Raw genomic sequence first — 21,515 nt, forward strand, 5'->3', positions numbered from 1 at the left:
TACTTAACCTTTGAATATTTACCATCTGCCAAGAACTGTGTTAAGCGCTTACATGCCTTTCCCCATTTAATCCTCACCATAGCCCTGTGGGGTGGGCACCATTAGTCCCACTTTCTAGTTAGGCAGACTGAGACCTAGAAATACCTCAGAGAACTCACAGAGAGTGGAAAAACTGTTATTCAAACCAAGGACAGTCTCAGTCTGAAGCGTCCACTCTTAACAGCTGCAACCTTCTTCTTCCCTTTCCTGGCCCCCTGAAATGTTTCCTGTCTCTGGTTTTGAGGTTTCTGACAGCACTGTGGGTCTTTGGAAGGCATTTTTGGTCGACAGACATGTTGCCACATAGTGGTTTCAGCTCACTGTGGCTCTCCCTTCTTCACAGCCATGGCTGACATCTAGCAGCTCTCGCTGGCTGCTCTGTGGCTCATCAGCAAATGGATGCCAGTGATGAATGCAGCAGATTGACTAACTCTTGCTGGCTAATACACGTGGGGAGTTTTAAAGAGAGGGAAAGAAGACAGCAAAAGAAATTGCTCTGGGTTGGTTTTTCAAAAAAATGTGGCTGGAAAACTTGTAGTCTGCTCAGTTTTCATGTTGATGCTCATGAAAATCTCCCCACAAAAGCTTTTCCAAATGTCATGATCCTGGTAACACACCATTTACCTCTGTGTATGATTTACAAAGCAGTTTTTACTGCATGGTCTTGTTTAGTCTTCACAACAACCCCCTGAAAAGAGATATTATAAGGACAAGTCGTACGGGCTGGGAAGTACCTAGAGAGCTACTGTTCAGGCTCCCAAAGCTAGTCGGTGGCAGAGCCAGGACTTAAACCCTGCTTTTCTGATTTAACTTCAACTCTCTTCCTCTTTGCTTTATCGAAAGTGTTCTTAAATGTTCTGATTTACTGTATTTAGAAGTCAGCAGGCACTTTAAGTGAAATATTTTGTGCTACACAGTTACTGAATCAGAATAAATAAAAGTCACATGATTGGTTGTTGTGTTGGGTTTAATTGCTTTGCACCTACTTTGTATGGTTCAAAATATACATAGATCCTTTGTGGTATGTTATTGAATCAGCAGTTCTAGCTTTAAAAGTTCCATGGCTTTAATAGATGATAAAACATGGAGTTTATATTATTCCTTTAAAAACTTGACCATGGAGTTCTTGGTTAGGAACACAAGCTCTTATTATCACATTGTTTCCATGGAGAAATTAGCCTTGGCTCACATTATTCCAGCTCTCAGTGCCTTTTCTAGGAATGGAGTGCACTGCTGTCAGAGGACTGGTCATGCTTATTACGTAGCACTCTCTTCCCTCCTGTTACTGCAGAAAGCTGATTTGTTTTTCTGGGCCCTCTCAGTTTTTCCTGTGACCTGAACATAAATTGTCTTTGAGGTCCTAGTTTCATTTTTTAAAAAGTTTTCCATGAAATAAGCCTGAATGGAACACTTTCTTATGTAGTTTTGAACATCCCCTTTACAGTATTTCATTGGCGACAAGGGGCTATGCTAAGAAATATTGGACTGGTCTCGCTCAAGCTTCTTTTATTAGTTGCGACACGGTAAAGTTCCTGTATTAAAGAGATCCATAGACACAAAGGCCGAAACCAGGTAGAAGCTCATTTCTCTCTCATGTGCTAGTCTAGAGTAGATAGTGGTCTAGGGCTTCTATCTTTAATAAGTGGCTTCCACTTGGTGGTTGAAAGTGGAAGCTTTGGTTTTTACTCTTTGCCAGGGGAAGGTATCAAGGGGCACGCATGCAGTCATTTTAAGGGCTAGGCCTGCAAATAGCATCCCAGTGGCCAGAACTTAGTCATATGGCTACATTTAGCTGCAAAAGAGGCTGGGAGATATCTTTAGTTGAGAGGCCATGCATCCAGCAAAACCTCTGTTTTTAAAGGGTAAAGAAGAGATACAACATTGGGGGAAGTTAGCAGTCTGCTATATCATGGTACCAATGGGAGAGAGTAAATAAAATTTGAAGCTGGTGCCAGAATAGCTGGAAAGATATCTGAGTCCAGGGTCAGAATCTGAGTCCAGGCAGGCACACAGAAATCAGGGCATATGCAGCCATCTAGAGGCCAGGGCAGCTCATTGCTCAGAAACTAGGCAGCCAGGTAGAACCCAGGTGCTGGAAGGAATATGAATAATCCAGAAGACTTTAGTTGTTAGAGGAAATTCATCAGTGTGAGTGATATAATAGAAAGAGCACTGGTTTAGGAGTCAGAGACCTTCGTTTGAGTCCAGCCCTTCCACTTCATCACCTGGAGCAAAATATTCCAATGAATATCTGCTTTATCATCTAAAATATGGGAATAATGGTGATGGCCTTTCCTGTCTTCTCAGCTTAATATGAAGATAATGTGTGGGGAAGTGGTATGCAATCTGCAGCCTCATGGACATGGGCATAGCATCTGTGTTATTCACCTTTATGATACTAGCACCCAGCCCAATGTCTGGCATGGACATTTCTCGAAGTGTGAAATATTATGAGAGGTAGGGAAAGTGCATTGAAATGTGAAATATTATGAGAGGTGGGGAAAATGCATTGTGCTAAGGCCTGACTAAAGCCTTGGGGCTACATGTAAAACCAGGTACCCCACCAGGATGCTGGCAGATATCAGAGCAGCTCCTAACCAGGCTAGCATGTGACACATATATGTCCTTGGCAAGGCCATTTGCTTACTCCACTATTTAGGTAACAGAATACAACAAAACTGGAGATAGGACTTTTATTTGGATGTCATGGTCCATGAATGTGAACTGATCATTTTAAAATGGTTTGGTCCACCTGCACATTGGAAGATGAAACCTTCCCAAGGCCACCAAAACTTGATTTCTTGCTTCAAAATAATCAGATGCAGTTATAAAATTCTTCTGTTGATTTGGAAAAAAATGTGTGGCTTGTTCATAACAGTAACTATTTGTTGGAAATATGAGATAGGTAAGAGGATACAAAGATGAGCTTAATGTTTCTGTCTTCTGGGCAATTTCTAATCTAGCGATAGAGATTTTTTTCTTTTGCTGAGAAAACCAGGGTTCAGTAGAATAATCAATTATTTTTTATTTCAAGAAGGCTTTCTTTGATTCATTTTGTTACTTAATTTGTTAATTCACTGAAGGTGCACTTCTTTCTTAGAACTCAGTGAAGTATTTTTAAATGGACTTCACTGGAAAAAAAGCAGGAATTGAAATTATATTTACAGTATGCACTTTACTCGGTTAAAAACTCTTATGCATGGAAGGAGGGAAGTGCACCAGAATGTTAACAGTGGTTCTCATCTCGTGCAATTAGAGATCATTTTTATTCTCATGTCCTCTGTGGTTTCCTATTTTTCAATAACAAGCATGTATTACTCATATACTCATCAAAGTTCAGTTAAAAATTAGTCCCACAAATTAATACTCTTCAGCCAAATCAAGAATCTTTATTTTTGGCAACTTGGCCTGGGCTATAAACCCTCATGTTAACTCAGATCTATGTAGATGACTTTCTGACTGAGGCATTAAGGAACTTGTTATAAAGAGGATGTTTTCCTTTTGGAAAGCAACATAGAAAGCTAAGGGTTTACAATGTGTTAGGAAAGATATCTTGAGCAACTCTCCTCCTAGAATTTGACTAGCCTTTATACAGTCATTTAAGAAAATGACTTTTTCAGGTTTCCCACTCACTATGTGACTGTTTTATCCTTTATCCTGTACTCCTGTGTCCCTCAGGTACCCTTGACTCTGTTATCCTGGAGCGGGTGACCCTGTCCTTTATTCTCCCATGCCCTTTCCATTTCTAATTTTCTTAGTTCACATCCCCTCCATCTGCTTATGACTTGGTAGATCTGTTTGTGGCTTCATCCCACCATTTTTATAGACTGGAGAGAGCTAATTGTTGTTCTTTTTCCTGTAGCAGCTTCTCCTTGCTCCTTGTCATTGCACAGGTGGAGGGCCTGAGCAGTGCTCCTGAGATGCAGTGAAGAGATGGGGTCAGGCCGGCAAGGAAGGGGCAAGGGCACTGAGCTGGCTGAGAACCTTGGGGAAGGTATTGGGCAGGACAAGATCAGGCATGGCTCTTGGAGATAACTGCTTGGCGTTTGAAGCCAGGCTGTCCCTGAGCTATGTATTCCTCTGTTGACATCCTGCAATGTGGTAGCCACTGTTCTAGATACTGGCTGGGGGCACAGTGATAAGCAAGGCAGACCTGGCTTCTGCTCTCATGGTTATAATAACAGATTGTAAAAATGGCCCCAGAGGTGGTTACATGTGCCCATTTGTAATGGGGCATGAGGGCCATAGTGGGCATGATTCCAAGGCCTGACTCCTTGTATGTTCGTAGCGCTTTCTGTTTTGGAGGGATGAAATTATGGAGACCTCTTGGTAAAGCTGAGCTGCTTCTCCCATTCAGTCAGCCTGGGCCCAGCCAGGGCCTACAGGAGAGGAAAGCAAAAGCTAAGGCGGCATGAGTTCAAGGCTGGCTCACTTGGTCACTCCACCTGCCTGTCTCTAGACTGCCACAGGTATATGTCCATCTTTTCTGAAGAGTGATGAGCCAATTTGCACATAGCAGTCCATGTTCGTGCGTGCTGCAGCGTTGTCTGAAGGCAAGCTCGTGTTTTCTCCCTTGTTTTTGACTTTTAATGAAGACCAGACTGTCAGTGTCCCTCCAGTGGGATATTGGGCTGTTACCTGCAGGAAACTAGTTTTAATTAAGTTCTTGCTGCCTCTTCATCAGCCAGCCACCCCCGAACCTTTTCTTGAAGGCTCAGAGTCTGGCCTTTGCATGTATTTAGCATATTTTTCTATGCTATTGCTCTTTCTGAAACTCCTGATGACCAGCTCTCATAGGATCTTTCTGCATCACTGCTTGGCTTTTGACTACCCAGAAAAGCCTGGAGTTGGGCAAAAGTAAGCAATTTCTCTGAGCATCCTTGTTGAGTCTTCTCTTGTTATACTTCTCTATCAGATCTAGGACTTGGCCATCTGTCCTGTTCTTTGTGTCCTTGGGCAAGTTACCAGATCTCTCTTGAGTTTCAGTCTCCTTATCTATGACAGAGTGATCATTGAACCTGCCTCAGGAGATTGTGAGAATAATCCAGTATATAGTTGAGTGTGACTATTGCAGTAGCCTCTGAAGCAATCTCCTGCTTCCAAACTTGCCCTGCTACCACTTACTCTCTGCCCAGTTAGCTAGTGAAGCAGGGGTGGGGTCAGATCAGGTCATGCCTCTGGCTTAGAACTCTCTAGACAGTAGCTTCCTGTCTTACTCAGAGGAAAAGCCAAATCCTTAACATGGTCCACAAGCCTTCCTGGTGTACTTCTCTGATCTCCTCTCCCACCCCAGCCTCTGGTGTATAGTTGAGCACACTGGGTTCTGCATAACTCATTGTTGTTCACGTGAATGGCGCCCCCCTGAGTTATGCAGTGCACAACTCATGCAGCTGTATGCACTGATCCTGCCTGTCCCTATCTCGTTCCACTTCCGGCTACATCAGAATTCTTGTTGTTCTTCAAATATGTCAGGCATGCTTCCTGTTCAAGCTCTTTCCACCGGACTGCCCCTCTGCCACAAATGCTCTCCCCCCGGATATCTGTATGGCTTGTTCACTTACCTTCTTCAGCTCCTTTCTGAAATGTCACCCGATTTAAAGTTTTACCACCCAGCCCACTGCCCCCCCAGGTGTTCCCTATTTCCCTTTTCTGCTTTATTTTTCCTCCTAGCACTTATCACCATCTAACATATTCTACAGTTTACTTATTTATTTGGTTTATTGCCTATTTTTTCTCAATAGAACATATACTATGAGGGCAGAGACTAGTGTTTGTTTTGTTCTATGCTCTATCCCTAGTGCCTAAAACAGTGCCAGACAAATAGTAGGGGCTTGATAATGAATGGAATGAGTTTTCAATAAAGCAAGTGAAGTGTTTGGTACAGTGCTTAGCACATAGTGAGCACAACCCAATAAATGCTGGTTGCCACTATTTCTATTGTTATTGATTACCCTTTGGACCAGCTCGCTCCCACTTAGCTTTCTCTGAGCCCTTGCTCAGCCCCTTCTTGGGTTGAATTGAATCACGACACCTCTACTCCTTGCTGTTCTTCCCTCTGTGCCTTTTCTTTCTGTGTGGCATTTATCATGCCATGTTAGTGGAGCTTATCTTACTCCTTTCCCTGTTTGAGTCCAAATTTTTGCAGGGCAAAGACTGGCTTGTTCAGATTTGTGTCTTACGTGCCCTGTGCCCACCAGTTGGCATGTAGTAGGAGCTCAGGAAGTGGTCACTGCAGGCGGCCAGGACAGGTGGGAAGAGTTCTTGAATCCATCAGGACCCCTACCATTGGTCTTGGCTCCAGCATCACTGCCTAATGTTCGCATTCCTCCTCTCCCAAGGAGGCTCAAGGGAGAGTTTGACAACCACTTAAATGATGGAATCACTAATGTTATATTTAGAGCAAATATGCTACATTTAGAGGACCTCCTGTGCATACTTCTTTGGATGATTACATATGGGTGACCTACTCATTCTGCATCTGAGAGTTTGGCCCTTTGACTGCTCAGGCCTCCAGGGGTTGGGGTCATTCAGTGGAGACAGTGTGAGCAACACCGGTGTGTTTGGAGGAGGACTGGTAGAATGAGAGAAAGCTTGAGCTGGCTCTTATGGGATTGTGGGGGGTGGGGCGAAGCATGGCTTCTGGAGGTGACGTAAGGACAGGGGAGCATCCCCTGTCCACTCTTGAGAGAGGGGTGAGTGCTTTGTGTAGCATGATTCGGTAGATGATTTGGGCCATATGAGAGAGGACCTTAAATGCCAAGGCAATGAGTTCGGCTTCTTGTATTTGGCAGGGGGTGTCCTGAGTGGGGATTCTGATGGGGTAGGGTAGGAATCAAGGGGAGCAGGAGTTATGAAGAGGAGCTTTGGAGTCATTTTTCTTCTGTCCAGAGACGGAGTTTTCTTGTGGGACCCACAGGTGGCACAGTAGTGCCAGAGGCCATGTCATTGGGGACCAGCGTTGGCAACCACAGGGCATCTGAGCTTCAGCTGAACTAACAAAGTGCAGGAGTTTGGCATGGACTGGGGTACAGGAGGGGGCTTTTGTTCTTTGGGGGCAACTGTTGGTGTCCTGGCATCCCTGGGATTTTCCTGTGCGGCTCTGATTTGGCTCACTTATCCATAAGCCACTGTTGGGTCCCTGCACTCTGTCCTGGGCCAGGTGGTCCAACTCAGCAGTCAGTCTTGTACCAGGTTGCTCTACAGAAGAGCTTCAAACCCAGAGACAGGCAAACTCTTATAAGTGTCAGCTCGGCCAGTAACTCTCTGTGTGGCCTTGGCCAAGATGCTTGTTCTCTTGGGGGTTCACTTTCCTTATCTACCAGATTAGCAGCAAACAAGCTAAATCCCTGTGTTCTAGACTAGAGCCCTTTAAACTCCTCCTGCCGTGGGTCAGGATTAGCCTCGGAGGCTTGGAAGGGACTGAGCTTTCCGGTGGTGATCCGGAAAGGACTGGGCTTGACACAGAATGTCGTGTGGGTTTTGAAAATTGTTTACTCACCCAGGGATTGATACATTCTGCAAACCTAGAGAGGTTTCTCTTCCCATTCCCCTTGCCTGCTTTGGGGTGGAGTTCCTGAAATGACCTTGGCTTGGTAGAGCCTCTCCTGTCTCCCATACTACACTCCTGTGTCCGGCCCCTGCTCCACGCGAAGAGTTTTCATCTTCTTGTGGCTAAAGCCATCCTCTCTGCCCCTTTTTACTGAGATTTCTTCTTAGCTTTCCTCTAACTTTCCCTGCAGCTGACTTCAAACCCTGGGCCTAATCTATTCAGCTGGGGCAACCTTGATAGCACAAACACGTAACCCTACACATTTGCACCCCTGTTACTCTTAAGATTATGTCCTTTTTCCATGTGGCTCCCTAGTTTTTATTATGCTCATTTAAGATGGCTGCATAATATTCTATCAAGGGAATGTCTTCAATAAGCCATGAGCTTGTAATGGGGCATTTAGATTGCTTCTAATTTTTACTCTTTCAGCTAATGCTGCATTAAGCCATCTTTGTGTATTACAGAATCATTTTATTAGGTTGGCATTTATCTAGCTAATGGCAATGGCCCAAGATTAGATAGAGAATCAGAATTCCTTTTTTCAAGAAGAATGTCATGAGGATATATTAAGATTTAAATATATCTTTAAATGCCAGGAACGTCTTTGTCGTGTTTTCCATGAATGAGAAGCAAGGTAATGGTGATGTGAAATTAGATGTAAGTGAAAGGCTGTGTATTTATAAGTAATATGTGACTTGTTTGTTCCTAAGTGTAGAAGTAAACCAGTACATTCTCTTAATAAGTAATTTACCTGCTCAAACTGAGGAATTTTGTGCCCTTATACCTTTGAAGCTTTGATTAAAATAATAACAAAATAAACAGTGAGATCACTTCTTAAGGATGTTTTTAAGAAATGCCCTAAATCAAGGATAATTAAATAGAATTTCTTAGAAAAAAACAAGTCTCCCTAAGCCAGAATGAGCCTGTGGGGATGTGCTCTTAGCAGTGGAAGCAGGTTGCACACTTGCTGAAAGGATTTGGTTTTTCGTTGGCCATTAGGAAATGACTTAAAATGAAACTGACAAACAAACATCGCCGACTTGGTCCCCAGTATTCTTTTAAGCCTGAGCTCTGTGTTGGCTTTGGGATGATGGGAAAGGCTTCCTCTTTCCTGCTGACCTGTTGTTATTGTTGTCGTTTCATTCTCTGGGTTGATTATGTAGAGCCATGCTCTAGGGTTTTGCATTTCAGCTTTATCTAGCAAATATTTACTGAGTTTTTACAGTGTAGGAAATAAAAATTTGGGAAGAAAAACCTAATACATCCTTGTTTCTGAGGATCTCATGAACTGGGAGTGGTCAGCCCCATCCTATTAGAAAAGGAAGGAATTCCATATCATTGGGCAACTGGGGAATCGAGGAAGGTATTATGGAGCGGTTGCTTCTGTCAACACCTTTTAAAGGACTGGCTGAGATAGGGCTGGAGATTCTTAGCAAAGATAAAAGGACTGAGTAGAGGAAATGAAGATAGGAGGACATGAGGGTAAGTTTGGGGTTTGGCTGAAGCAATGGGTACGTGTAATTGTGGTCATAGGTAGCACTTTATGCCAGGCATAGTGCTAAGAGCTTTATGTATATTAACTCCTTTAATCCCTACAGTGCTCCAATGAGGTACTATCATGTTTCCATTTTTACCGATGAAGAAATAGATATAAAGCAATTGATTAACAGCCCGAGATCATACTGCTATAGAGCTAAGATTAGATCCAGTTGGTCTGGCCTCAGAATCTCTGTTTCTAACCACGAAGCTGTTCTGCCTCTGATATAGAGGAAGAACACACACAGAACCAGGAGGTAGGCAGACACTGTGTTTTAGAGGCTTGTAGTACCAACATTTAGGAGTGCAGAGGTGGAAGAGGGCCCAGAGATGGAGATGAGAGTGGTTGCAGAGATGGGAATGGAGGAGTTTGTTGAGAGCCTCGAGGAAGAAGGAGTTTCAAGGAGGGGAGGTCGTCAAGGCCCACAGCTGCAGAGATTTCTGGGAGTTGAGACTGAGAGCAAGCCCAAGCCAAGGAGAAAGCCAGGAGGGCCTTTGGTGAGAGGACAGCCAGGCTGCAGCCATGAGAAGCTGCTGCCTGGGCTCTCCTGACTATGTGGCGCTGTTCATTCTGGGAGGATTCTATATTTTGAAGATGGCAAAGCAGAGATAGGCATTAGGTATTCATTGTCCGTGTTCTTTGATCAGTATAAAGAGGCGAGCATGACAGAGAGGGGCAGGTGAGAGCTGGCATTGCTAATTTGGCAAACCCGGTGGCTTTTCTGCAGCCTAATGATTTTTGAAAGATGTTTGCTATGCTGAGGCACGAGTGTGACTCCCTCATCTGAACGCTGTGGCAATTGCTATTTTTCTTGGAAAATTGGGCCCATGTGGGCTCTGTGTGTGGTTTATTTGAGTTCCATTTTTATAGCGTTATTACCTTGTTTCCCATGATGCAAGAGACTTCTCTTTTCTCAAGCTTTGTTGTGAAAATTGTTTCTTAAAAGGCACAAAGTGATCTCTCATCATTTGGGTGGTGCTCTCTCCACAGCAGCACTTCTCTACAGACTTGGCACACACTTTTCATCGCCCCTGACACCAGTTGTCATGTTTTTCTAATCGCTGGCAATTTAGTGAGAACTTTTAGGCAGCTCTTGAATTTCACTACCTAGGTGTTTGCCACAATTTCTTTCAAAGGAGTTTGTGCATGTAAATACCTGCAGCTTCTTCCTCTCTGAAATGTGGCCTCTTACCAATGATCTTGCTAGGGCCTCATACCCAGTCTTGTCCTCTGGCCTTGAACTGATAGCAGTAGTATTTATGGAACCTGAGCTGTTACCAGGCCCTGTGCTAAGAGACTTATGTTCATAATCTTAATTATTCCCAGTCCCTATAAAGAAAGTCTATATTACTTCTCCCATTTTACAGATGACGAAAATGAGCCTTAATGAGGTAGAGTGACTTGCCCCATTTCATACAGCTGGTAAATGGCAGAGCCGGGCCTCAACTCAGGCCTTTCTGACCTTGAAGCCCATGTACTCCATTCATTCAATTTACTCATTCATTCAACAATGAACAGTTGTTTACAATATGCCAGGCACTGTTCTAGATCCAGGGGATATAGCAGAAGGAAAAAAATAAAAAGCAAAAATTTCTGCCTTCAGCCTACATTCATATTTGGGGAGATAGAGAAAGAATAATAAATAAAATATACATTGTGCTATATGGTAATAAGGACTATGGAGAAAAATAAAGCAAGGAAGTCAGCTAAGAAGTGTTGGGAGGATTTTAAATAGAATATTAAAGAAGGCCTCACTGAGAAAGTTAAGTAGCAAACAAACCCCCAAATCTCAGTGTATCAACCCAAGATAACTTTATTTCTTGCACAGAAAAATTTCAGTGCGGCTGCTCCTGCTTAGCAGTCATACGTCCTTGTGATTATTGAAGGACCCACATGCCCTCTTTAAGGCCTTCAGATTTCTTTCCATTCAGCTGGAGGAGAAGGTTTTGCGGGAAAGTTTTTATGGGCCCGCCTGACTGTCACACATTTACTCCTAACTGCAAGGGAGGCAGGGAAATGTAGTTTACCATATACCTACCAGATAAAGGGAATGGGTTTTGGTGAACTCATAGCATAGCGTATGCCAGAGGGAATGAGGTGAAGAAGTGAATTGTGTGTTTAAATGGGGGAGAGTATTAGGCTATGGGAACGTCAGGGTAAAGGTGGCCAAGGTGGCTGGGGCAGAGTGAGGAGAAGGTGAGGGCAGAGAAGTAATGGTGGCTAGGACTTGGTTGCATTGTCAGGACTTGGTTGCATTGTGAATGATGAGGAGAGCCAGTGATATTTCAGGATTTTGAAAGAGGAATGACATGATCTCAGTTACATCTTGAACGGATCACTCTTGCCGCTGTGTTGAGAATAGACTGAGGGAGGAAGGAGGACTCAGGGAGAGAAGTCATCGTCTATTGGACTTATCCAGGTTAGTGATGAGAACAGCCAGGTCCCGAGTGGTGGGCATGGTAGAAATGGTAAGAAATGGTTAGATTCGAGATCCATAATAAGAGTGGAACAGGTCTTGCTATGGGATTTATGGTGGGCTGTGAGAGAAAGAGAGGAATCAGGATTATTCTGAGGTTTTGGCTTTGCTTAATGACTATTTGCCTCGCTTTCTACCCTCAGAAATAAGAGGAGGAAAGTATTTGAAAAAAAGATACCTAGATGCCCGCTGGGCCCTGACCCATCTCCCATAGCGGTTCTTCTCCACAGCGCTTTCTTCAGCACAGACAGCAATTCTCATTCATAACTGCGCATTCAGACAGAGAGAGGGCATTCCTAGCTCCTAGCACAGAGCACAGACGAGGCAATAGTAGCAGTGGTCTCACATCAGTCTCTGGGGTCTCCAGGCCAAGCCTTGGGATCCCCTTAGACTGATGTGGAAGAGGCCTCATGTCCCCTCTGGGTGGCCGAGAGATGCCTATGGAGGCCACTTCCAATCCCTGCTATCTATCATGTGAGAACTTAAGTGTGTTTGGAAGTGGGAGCAGAAACAGTTTCCCTGGTTCCTCCTTGGAAATCATGACCTGCCAAGGCAGAAACTAGAGATGGAACTTTTTAATAGACAGTGATCTCAGTGGGAGCATAGAGGGAAAGAAAGTCTATGTTAAACAAAGCAGGGCAAAAGCTGTGGCAATATATATTGCATGCCTACAAGGCGCTGGGAATGGCCAGGTATTTCAGTTTCACTAGAGAGCGAAACAAATATACTGTTTCTGCCTCAAGACAGAGACAGACTCATTTGGCTAGAACACAGAATGATTTGTTGGAAAGGGTTATATTTACACCTAAGTATTTATTTATTTTTTTATAGATAGTGAATGGTATTGTATTTTTAATTTTGGTGTCCACAAAGTCTTTGCTAGTATATAAAAATACAATCGCTTTTTAAATTTTTATCTTGTATTCTGCATCCTCGCTAAACTCACTAATTAGTCCTAAGCATGGTTTTTTTTTTTTTTTTGTACATTCTACAGGATTTCCTACCAACACAGTCTGAGATTATTTTATTTTTTTTCTTTTCAATCTGTATCTTTTTATTTCCTTTCATCGCCTCTTGTGCTGGCTAGGACTTTTAGTACTATTCTGAGTGAGAGCGGTGAGAGTGGACATAACTGCCTGTTCCCATTCTTGGGGAGAAACATTCATTCAGTCTTTCACCATTAAGTGTATTGTGAGCTTTAGGGCTTTTTCCAAATGTCATTTGCACTTTGCTGGTATGGGCGTGGGTGGGGCATAAAGTTTTCTGTGGCGTTTGGCTGAAATAGAGTAGTTATTATCCGAAAAGTTTTCTGTCTTGCTGGAGGGAGCAAGCTTTTGTTGAGGCTTTTTTGTCTGTGCCTATTGGCATTTCCAGGTTGCCAGCTTCTTCACTTTTAAGTCTGGGACATATGAGGCAAAAAGAAAATGCAAGGAACTCACCACAGTGTCCTTCCTAGGGTCCTGAGGTTCCTAATTGGTCTGCCTTCTTCACTCTACCTTTCAGAATCTTCTTATGTTTGTTTTACAAATAATGCCCAGGAATTTTAGTTGTACAGCAGGTGGAATAGGGAAAAGTAAGTCTAATCCATCTTCCTAGATGTGGAAGTGTTTGGGAAAATTAGAGAATATAGGTTGGGGCTAGTCTTTAAAAGGCCTAATACCAGGGGTTTGGCTTCGTAAGCAGTTGGAGGGCTGTTGGAGGTTCCTCTACAGCTGTGTGGAGGAATGGTTGAGGGTGGTGTGGGGGGGTGGGCAGAGAGACCAGGAAGCTGTCTCCTGGATCCAGGTAGGAGATAATGAGGTTCTAGACTGTGACAGTACACATGGGGCAGAAGGAACAAGAGGAAGGTCACATGGGCAATGAGGAAGTGCAAGGAGATGAGGCTGAATCTGCGGATTCTAGCCTGGGCACCTGGCTATGAGATTGGGAAGGAGGGGAGGAGTGTAAGTGCAGCAGAGGGGATATATTCTAGGCGTTTTAGGCCTAGAAAGTTTGGACTAACTCTGCTTCCCTTCAAGGAAGCCTGGCTGCTGTGTACAAATCCAAGAGCATGCATTCTAGGCAGAGGAAACAATGTGGGGAAAGGCACAGGTACTGGAAAAGCATAGTGGGCCTGTTGAGACTCCAGCTACCCGAGGCATAAGTAGGGAATTATTGGTTCCATAACTGAGAAGGATGCTATAGGGGTTGACAAAAGGAAGAGGTTCCACCGTGGGAGCTGATATTGCCAGTGGTCTGTCTGGCTCCTTGCCTTCCGTGCTTTGTGTGTTGGTACAAGTTTTCTCCACTGCAGACAGGCCACCCTCCCTGTAGGGGCACCATTGCTGTCAGCCCCAGTTTAACAAATCCGGTGAAGGGAGAATTCCTTTCTCTGCATCTGTATATCAACTCTGGAGAAAGGCTTCAATTGGCTCGGCTTGGGCAATGTGCTTATCCTTTTGGACCAGTCACTGCTGCTAGGGATTGGAGTACTGTCACCTGGGCTGAATCATTTGCCCACCCCCACTGGGGCAAGCAAGGGCTTTTTAAGAAGAAGGCAGAAGAAAAACATCTAGAGAAGATTAAAAAAAATATATATATATATATATATATATATATATTTACTATGGCTTACTATAATGTGATTTGAAGAATTTAAAGTATGGCAATGTAAGAACTCTTTGGAGAGTTTTAAGCAGGGGACTTGATAAAATTTAGGCTTACTTAAAATTATTGCAGGTACTGTCTGAGGTTGTGGTTGGAAATAAGCAAATGACTAGAGGTAGGGAGACTGATTAAGAGGCTGCTGTAGCTCCAAGGAGAACTGATGAGACCTTAGTTATTTCATTTGGATTTTACCTCCAGCCACAGCATTAGTGAGGTGGAGGAGAGGGATAGAGTCCAGAGACAATTAGGCGAACAGGGCTTGGTGACCAGCTAGATGGAACAGCGAGAAGAGGGGCTTAAGGCAGAATCACCACCACCAGGAGGTAAAGACTGTTCTCTGAAAGGCTAGCTTTCTCTTTAGAAACCAGTTATTAAGTGTTAGCAGACTCGACATATCTTATTGCTTTCTGAGAAATGTATTGTTGGCTTCTTGTGGTGCACTGACTGGAAAAGGAAGCTGATTGATTGCATTTTTCTCCCTTTAAAAAGTTTCCTTTCTTTAAGAAATCAGATAATAGAAGATGCAGTCAGGACTGCCAGTCAAGAAATAAGTGGATGGAGAAGGACACTGGCCTGAAGACCCTACCTTTCCAACCAGTCTGTTCCTAGGCTACTTTAAAAACATTCATCCTTTTGGCATTGTCCTTGCTAGAAAGACTTTTAAGGATGTTTAGTAAAAGAATGATATAATCTGACTTTTGTTGTTAAGAGCACCTCCCTTATTGAGAATGGACTGTGGGTGGAGGTAGGAGTGACATCAAGGAGAGAAGCAAGGATACCAGTTAGGCGGCTATTAGAGTAAAATCTAGGATGGTAATGGTGGAGGGGGTGAGAAATGATCATAAGCTGAATACGTTTTGAAGGTAAAAGCCAGTTTGAGTGAGGATTGGATGTGGAGTAAGAGAGAAAGAGAGGAGATGAGAGTAACCACAGACCTTTTGGCCTGGGCAACTGGAGGACTGTTGGCTTAAATTCAGATGGGTAAGATTCTGGGAGGAACAGGTGTGTGGGGAAGGTCTGGGGTCTGTGTGAGACATGTTAAGTTTGAGACATTGAACGTGTACACAGACCTCGTGTCCACTTGACATCTTACTTGAAGCAGGCAGTAGGATGTACTAGCCAGGAGTTCAGAGGAGAGGTCCAGGCTCGGAGAGGAATCTGGGCATATCAGCATAAAAGTGATATTTGAATCCCTGAGGCTAGGCGAGATCACCAAGGGGGTGATTGAAGGTATACAGAGAATAGATGAGAAAAAGGACCGAGCCTTGGAACACCGACATTGAGGCAGGGAGATGAAGAAGAACCAGCGAAGAGAAAGAACAGTCACTGAAGTGGGTGGAAAATCAAGAGTGCTATCCTGGAAGGCAGGTGAAGAGAGTAGTCAAACAAAAGGGAATAATTAACTGGTAGCAAAAGCTGTAAGATGAGGACTAAGACTTGCCCATTGGAGCTAGCGATATGGAGGATAGGTCAATGCGTGCTTTTGTACCCAAGCTTAACCTTTTAAATAAGTCATAGTTCCCGCCTAGAGAGAGAATACAATTGTGCAAAATGAGGTTCATTTAAGATTGATTGAAATAAATCTAAGGTGTGAAGATATTACAAATGGGAGTCCAGCAGAAGAGACAAGACTTCTGGCTTTTATGGGGAGGGTCGAGATCAGAGTCATTGAGGTCTTCATTTGTTCATTCATTTATTCCACACATATTTTGGGGTGGCAGGGACTGGGAGGAAAGGAGAAAGGAGAGTTATTGCTTAAAAGGTGTAACGTTTCCGTTTTGCGAATGAAAAGAGTTCTGGGGATGAATGGTGATGGTTGCACAACAGCAGGAATGTATTTAATAACACTGAGCTATACACTTAAAAATAGCTAAGCTTGTAAATTTTCTTATGTGTATTTTATCACACAAAAGAAGAAAAATCAGAGAGAAAAAACTTATTGCCCACCACACTTCCTCCCTAAGAACTGAGAACTTGATCTGGAATATTATGTTTGAAATGGATGGCTTTTCAGTAGAAGGAGATAAAGTGGAGAGAAGCAGAGGAAGACATTCAGCTACGGGGAATGCTGGGAGGGAAGGATATATATATATATATTTACTATGGGCTGATATATATATATATATTTACTATTATATATATATTCACTATCAGCCCTTTTTGTCTGGATTGTAGGATCCACTGGGGGTGACCATGCAAGCTGAGCTTGCAGAGTCAGACGAGGCCAGTTGATACAGGCCTGGCAGCCTGGCTCTCGAGTTGGGTTTGCCTTCTTAGAAGAATCTAAGGAGCCTGTAGAGGTTTCTGCCCAGGGGAGTGCATTTGGAAGATTAATCTCATTAATCCTTCCTGTTAAACCATTGCCTAGTAAAAGCAGTAGGATTGAGGTAGGCATTTGTATGGTGAAAATTGTAGGCTAGCAGAATTTTAGATACCCAGGCATGTGTTAATGAACAGAGTAGATTTTTCTTCCACCCATTTTACAAATATTTGTTGAGAACTATCTAAATGCCCGTAGTGTGCCGGCAGTGGGCGTAAGGGAAGGAGTGAATTTACCAGATCTTTTCTCTTGATAAGCCTACAATGTAGGGATCCCCATTCCTAAATAAGAAATGATGCTACGTTGTGCCAACTGTTGCCATAAACGTCTCATCAGAGTTCCATGGGAGCTGAGAGGAGGGTGTGCTTGGCCTGCCTGGGACACTGGCAAGGCTTCCAGGGAAAAACCATTTGATGGATTTGAAGGAAGAACATCATTTTCTAGGTAGAGAAGCAGAGATAGGCATCTTGGGAAGATGATAAATCAAAATTTATTGAGAGTTATAAGTTTAAAGAAAATGTATATTTTCTTTTAAAACTAAACTCAATTTCATTGGCTTTTAGGTGGTGTTGACTAGTGTGCATGCTTTTGGATCCAAGCTTAACTTTTCAAATGTGGAATCCTAGGACTTCATTGGTAAGTTTGATGCCTTTTTACTAGATCATGCTTTGTTTTGAAAGAGAAGCCCAGGAAGGAGTGAGATAAGCTTTTTGGGCTTGAGAAGGTGGGCGTAAGATGTAAGGAAGGTGAGCTGAGCAGCAGACCCATAGGAGCAAAAAATTCATCCAAAGGAGTCAAGGGCAAGAACTTTGGCAGGATCCGCTGGCATCTGATCGTTCTAGACCAGGGTCAGCAAACTTTTCTGAAAAGGGTGAAATGGTGAATACTTTTGGCTTCATAGATAATGTGCTCTCGTCACAGCTACTCAATTCTACCACAATAGCGTGAAAACAGCCATAGATGATATGTAAACGATGGGTGTGGCTGTATTCCAGTAAAGCTTTATATACAGAACAGGTGGTGGGCTGGATTTGGTGTGTGGGCCATACTTTGTCCACTCCTTTTCTAGACCCTGAATGCTGGGCTAAGACACTTGGACTTTGTCCCATAGGCAGTGAGAAACTATTGAAATTATTGTGGGCAAAGAAGTGAAATGGCAGGACTGATGCGTTAGAAACATTTATCTGATAGCTGGATAAGAGGCATGGGCCCTATTCAAAGGCAGCAGCAGCAATCCAGGCATGAGGTCATGTGGTTAACAAGTGGTTAAAATGAGACCACAGGACCAACAGAAGAGATATTGCAAAGCGAGAACCATAGGCTTTGCAGACTTCTTAGACTTTAAAGACAGGAGCCAAAGAAGATGAAAATTTAAACTTGGTAGTTCACTATGGTACCATTGACAGAAATGTGGATATTGAGTGTGGAAAAGGGTGGTTGATGCATCTGATTTTAGATAAACTAAATTCAAGATGACAGTGGTTCATTCACAGGAAATGTCCCGTAGACAACTGGAAATGCAGGCCTAAAACCTGGAAGGGTATATCTGGAGATAAAGAACAGGAGCCATAGGATTAAATAAGTTCTTTCCATCACGAGTAGAGGCCTGAGCCTTGGAAAGTGTGCATAACTCTGGGATGGAAAGAAGGTGGAACAGAACCAGAGGCGAAGGGAGGAGAGAGTCCTCGGAAGGGAAGAGGACCAGGGAGAAGAAACCTGAAGGAAAGCTCCAAATTTGGGACAATGTGGTTGCAGAAATGTGATGCTGCCAGAGGGAAAGCGGAGAGGAAGCCAGGTTGCACAGGTCAGACATAAACAAGGAATAAAGAATCAGAGACATTAGTAAAGTAGACCACTCATAGAGAGTTCGGGTGGTAAAAGAAGGGAGATATGTAAGATCTAGTTTTTTGCGTGTCAAAATAACCTAATCGTTAGCTTTGAGGCCGGCAAAGCATGCTGTGACCAGTTCTGATTTCCTTCTCTGGAGGCAAACTGTGTTTGGGAGTTCGTGTGTACCTTGGGCTTGCGATTGTGTTCTTATATTCCCTTTGAGGTGTGGTGTTCATAACTCTGCCACAACTTGTACCACATAATCTAGCCCATGTTTGGACTCTTGCCATGAGACAAGATGTGATCTGTTGGGGAAATAGTTGCATTGCCTAAGCTGGAGGACCAAGAAATTAGCATAAAACTTTTTACTGCAGAGTCTGCCCAAATATGGTAATTTGAAATAATTCCTCAAGTCATTCTACTAGATATCAATTTGTGCTCTGAATATTTCAAGAATACATTCTTTGGTTTAAATTCTAAATGGTTTTTAGCTTAGTTTGCGTGAATATAGCAGTTAAAGATAGCATGATACAAGCAACAGGTGTAACTGTTTTAGAGTCACCATTTATTGAACACTCACTATATACCAGGCGCAGTGCTGAGTGCTCTATAGCTATTATTTTATTTCATCTGTTCAACAACCTGTGATACAGGAAGTAGTACTCCCAGTCAGCAATAAGGAAATCAGGTCATAAAAAGGTTGACTGATGTGTCCAAGGTCACAGGGGATTTAAGCCCAACTTTATCTGACCCTTGGTTTATGCTACTCCCTGTTTTCTCCCATCTGAGTCTGGAATTTCTTCTGCTTCCGCTGAAGGATGAGAGACAGATCGAGCTCTTCTCGTTAACTATTCAGAGACTCTAGTGGATGTTTCCACTTCCTAGGAGTCTACTAAAAGGGTAGAAGTGTGGGATCTCTGGAAGAGACTAAGGCCAAATCTCAAAAACTTACTTTAACTGTTTCCCCAGATACAATCTTCCTTTAGTTGGAAAAGGTGGCAGCTTTGGGCTCGGAAGGGAAATAAATACCACTAGTAGGCACAACAGTCAGATTCCAGTCCTAGTTCTATGGCATTATAATCTATGTTCTGTTTAAATACTCGGTATTTCTCTCTGCTCACCTCCAACTTCAAGCTCTAAAGGCAGAGTTCTATTTTGTCTTGTTTACCTCCGTGCCCCCAGCATCTACATGGGATCTAGCAAATAGTATGTGCTCACTAAATATTCATTGCTTCTAATGAGTCAGGTGACTTGGGACAAGGTGCTTAATCACTGCGTGCCAGGCACTGCTCTTAGCACTGTGGTTCTAGTGGTGACACAGGACAAGTGCTCTTAGGTAGATATCCTAGTAGAGGAGACAGACAACGTAGATGTATGAGCTGTGCAGTAATGTAAGGCCAGGTGGGCATGATCATGCCGTGAAGTAAAATAAAGTGAGAGGAAGGGGTGGAGGATGATGGGGCTGATAGTTTATTTAGGGTCATAGGAAGTCCTCACCGAGAAAGGAAGAGAGACAGTGAGGCTGTTGGGGAAAAAATCATCATAATGTTCTTTGAGGTGATCATAGATATGTCAGCTGAGCCATCAATGCTTCATTTAAATTCTTTTGCATGGCCGTGGTTGCTAACACCCAACTAATTGCTCCCCTCATGTCTCTGACCGTGCTGCTCACTCCCTTCCCTTCCTTGGTTGCGTTCACTCTCCTTGTCTGGCCTGCTCTCTCCTGGTTGTCCTCCAACCTCAAAGACCTCGTCCTCTGTACTCTGCTTTGCTAGTTTTCTTTTCTTTGTCCTTAACTTAATAAGGCTTTGCTTGATCCCTTTTGTGTTGCCCTAAGTATTCTCCCTGGGTGATCTCATCCACTTCTCACCTCTATCCAGAAGTCACCCAGATCTACATATCCGGCCCGGAACCCCCTCCCACCCCTCACTCTTGGCTGCTGCCCCGCAGGCACCTCAGACTCATCCCTCTGCTGGTGATAAATGTGTCCCTCTGTGTGTTACCTGCCTTGGTGGGACTATAAGCCTTCGGTTTGTCTACCGTAGGAGGCATCCCTGGCTTTGTCCTTTTCCCTCAACTGTCACTGTCCATCAGTTACCACATCCTGAAGAGCCCATCTTTCTAATTTGTCACCTAACTCTGCCCTCTGCATTCCTTCATTTAGGGACTCATCATATGGATTTTTTAAATCTTCTTCATTGGTCTTCCTTTGTCCATTTTTATCCTCCCTCATTCCGCCCGCCTATGCCTATCAGCATGATGTTTCTAATTCACACATCTGATCATGATCAGACTTTCTTCCACTTAGAATCCTCCGAGGGTTCCTTATTGCTTCTCGAATAAAACCTAAGCCCCATCAGCAGGCCTGTAATCCTTTCATAATCTGGCCTTTGGCCACCTTCCTCATTTCTCTTTTTCCCTAACCCATATTTCTATTTCAGCCCAACCTTCCAACAGCCATCACCTCTTGGTGCTTTTGCCAGAGCTCAGCCCTCTCCTGGGAATGACTGACCTCTGCTTCCCAGTTTGGTAACTCAGCTCAAGTTTCTACTCTTCTGAACACCTTCCTTCTCTACCCTGTATTCCTCTGTGACCTGGAGATGACCTTCCTCCTGGCTCCTAGAACGCCCTGCATTTCTTTCTCTCCCAAAGCACTTATCAGCATAACTTGTTGATTTACTTACTGTTACTCTCAGTAAACTGAGCTCCTTAAGGGTGGGGAAACACACACACACACACACACACACACACACACACACACACGTGTGCATGCTTTCCCTCCCCCCGCCCTCCCTCTCCCCTCCCTCTCTGTTCTTGGTGCCAGTACAGTGCACCTGGTTCAGGAAGTGTTTGTTGAAAGAGTGAGGATAGCAAAGTCTGTTTGTGCAGCCAAACAGTAGATTTATAACACGATCAAATGTATTTGAAATTTGAGGATCACTGGCCATTGAGTTTGGTAAGGCCACCCTCTTCTCAGTTTTTAGTGCGGCGTAGGTTGTCCTGGGCTTGGGTTTGTGGCTGCCTGTTGTGTTTCCCAGCATACTTAAGCCTTGGGAATAGGATTTCTCTATATTCTTTACCCTGACTTTTTAAAAAAAAACTCCTGTTGTTGATGGGA

The 21,515-nt window shown here is 43.6% G+C and overlaps 1 protein-coding gene across 5 annotated transcripts in view; it reads left to right on the forward strand.

The window, feature by feature from the left end:
- BMAL1 (basic helix-loop-helix ARNT like 1) overlaps nt 1-21,515 on the forward strand; it is a 100,388-nt gene that overhangs the window by 11,668 nt on the left and 67,205 nt on the right. For 4 of the 5 annotated variants that reach the window (XM_039863645.1, XM_039863643.1, XM_039863647.1 and 1 more), the window contains exon 2: nt 17,131-17,203. The exons of the other annotated variant lie outside the window; for it this stretch is intronic. The gene's annotated coding sequence lies outside the window, so the exon portion shown is untranslated. The remainder of the gene's footprint in view (nt 1-17,130; nt 17,204-21,515) is intronic. 5 annotated transcript variants of the gene reach the window in all.

Source organism: Pteropus medius, unplaced genomic scaffold (genome assembly GCF_902729225.1).
Source record: "Pteropus medius unplaced genomic scaffold, Ma_sr-lr_union100, whole genome shotgun sequence".
In the NCBI taxonomy this organism is placed as follows: Eukaryota; Metazoa; Chordata; class Mammalia; order Chiroptera; family Pteropodidae; genus Pteropus; species Pteropus medius.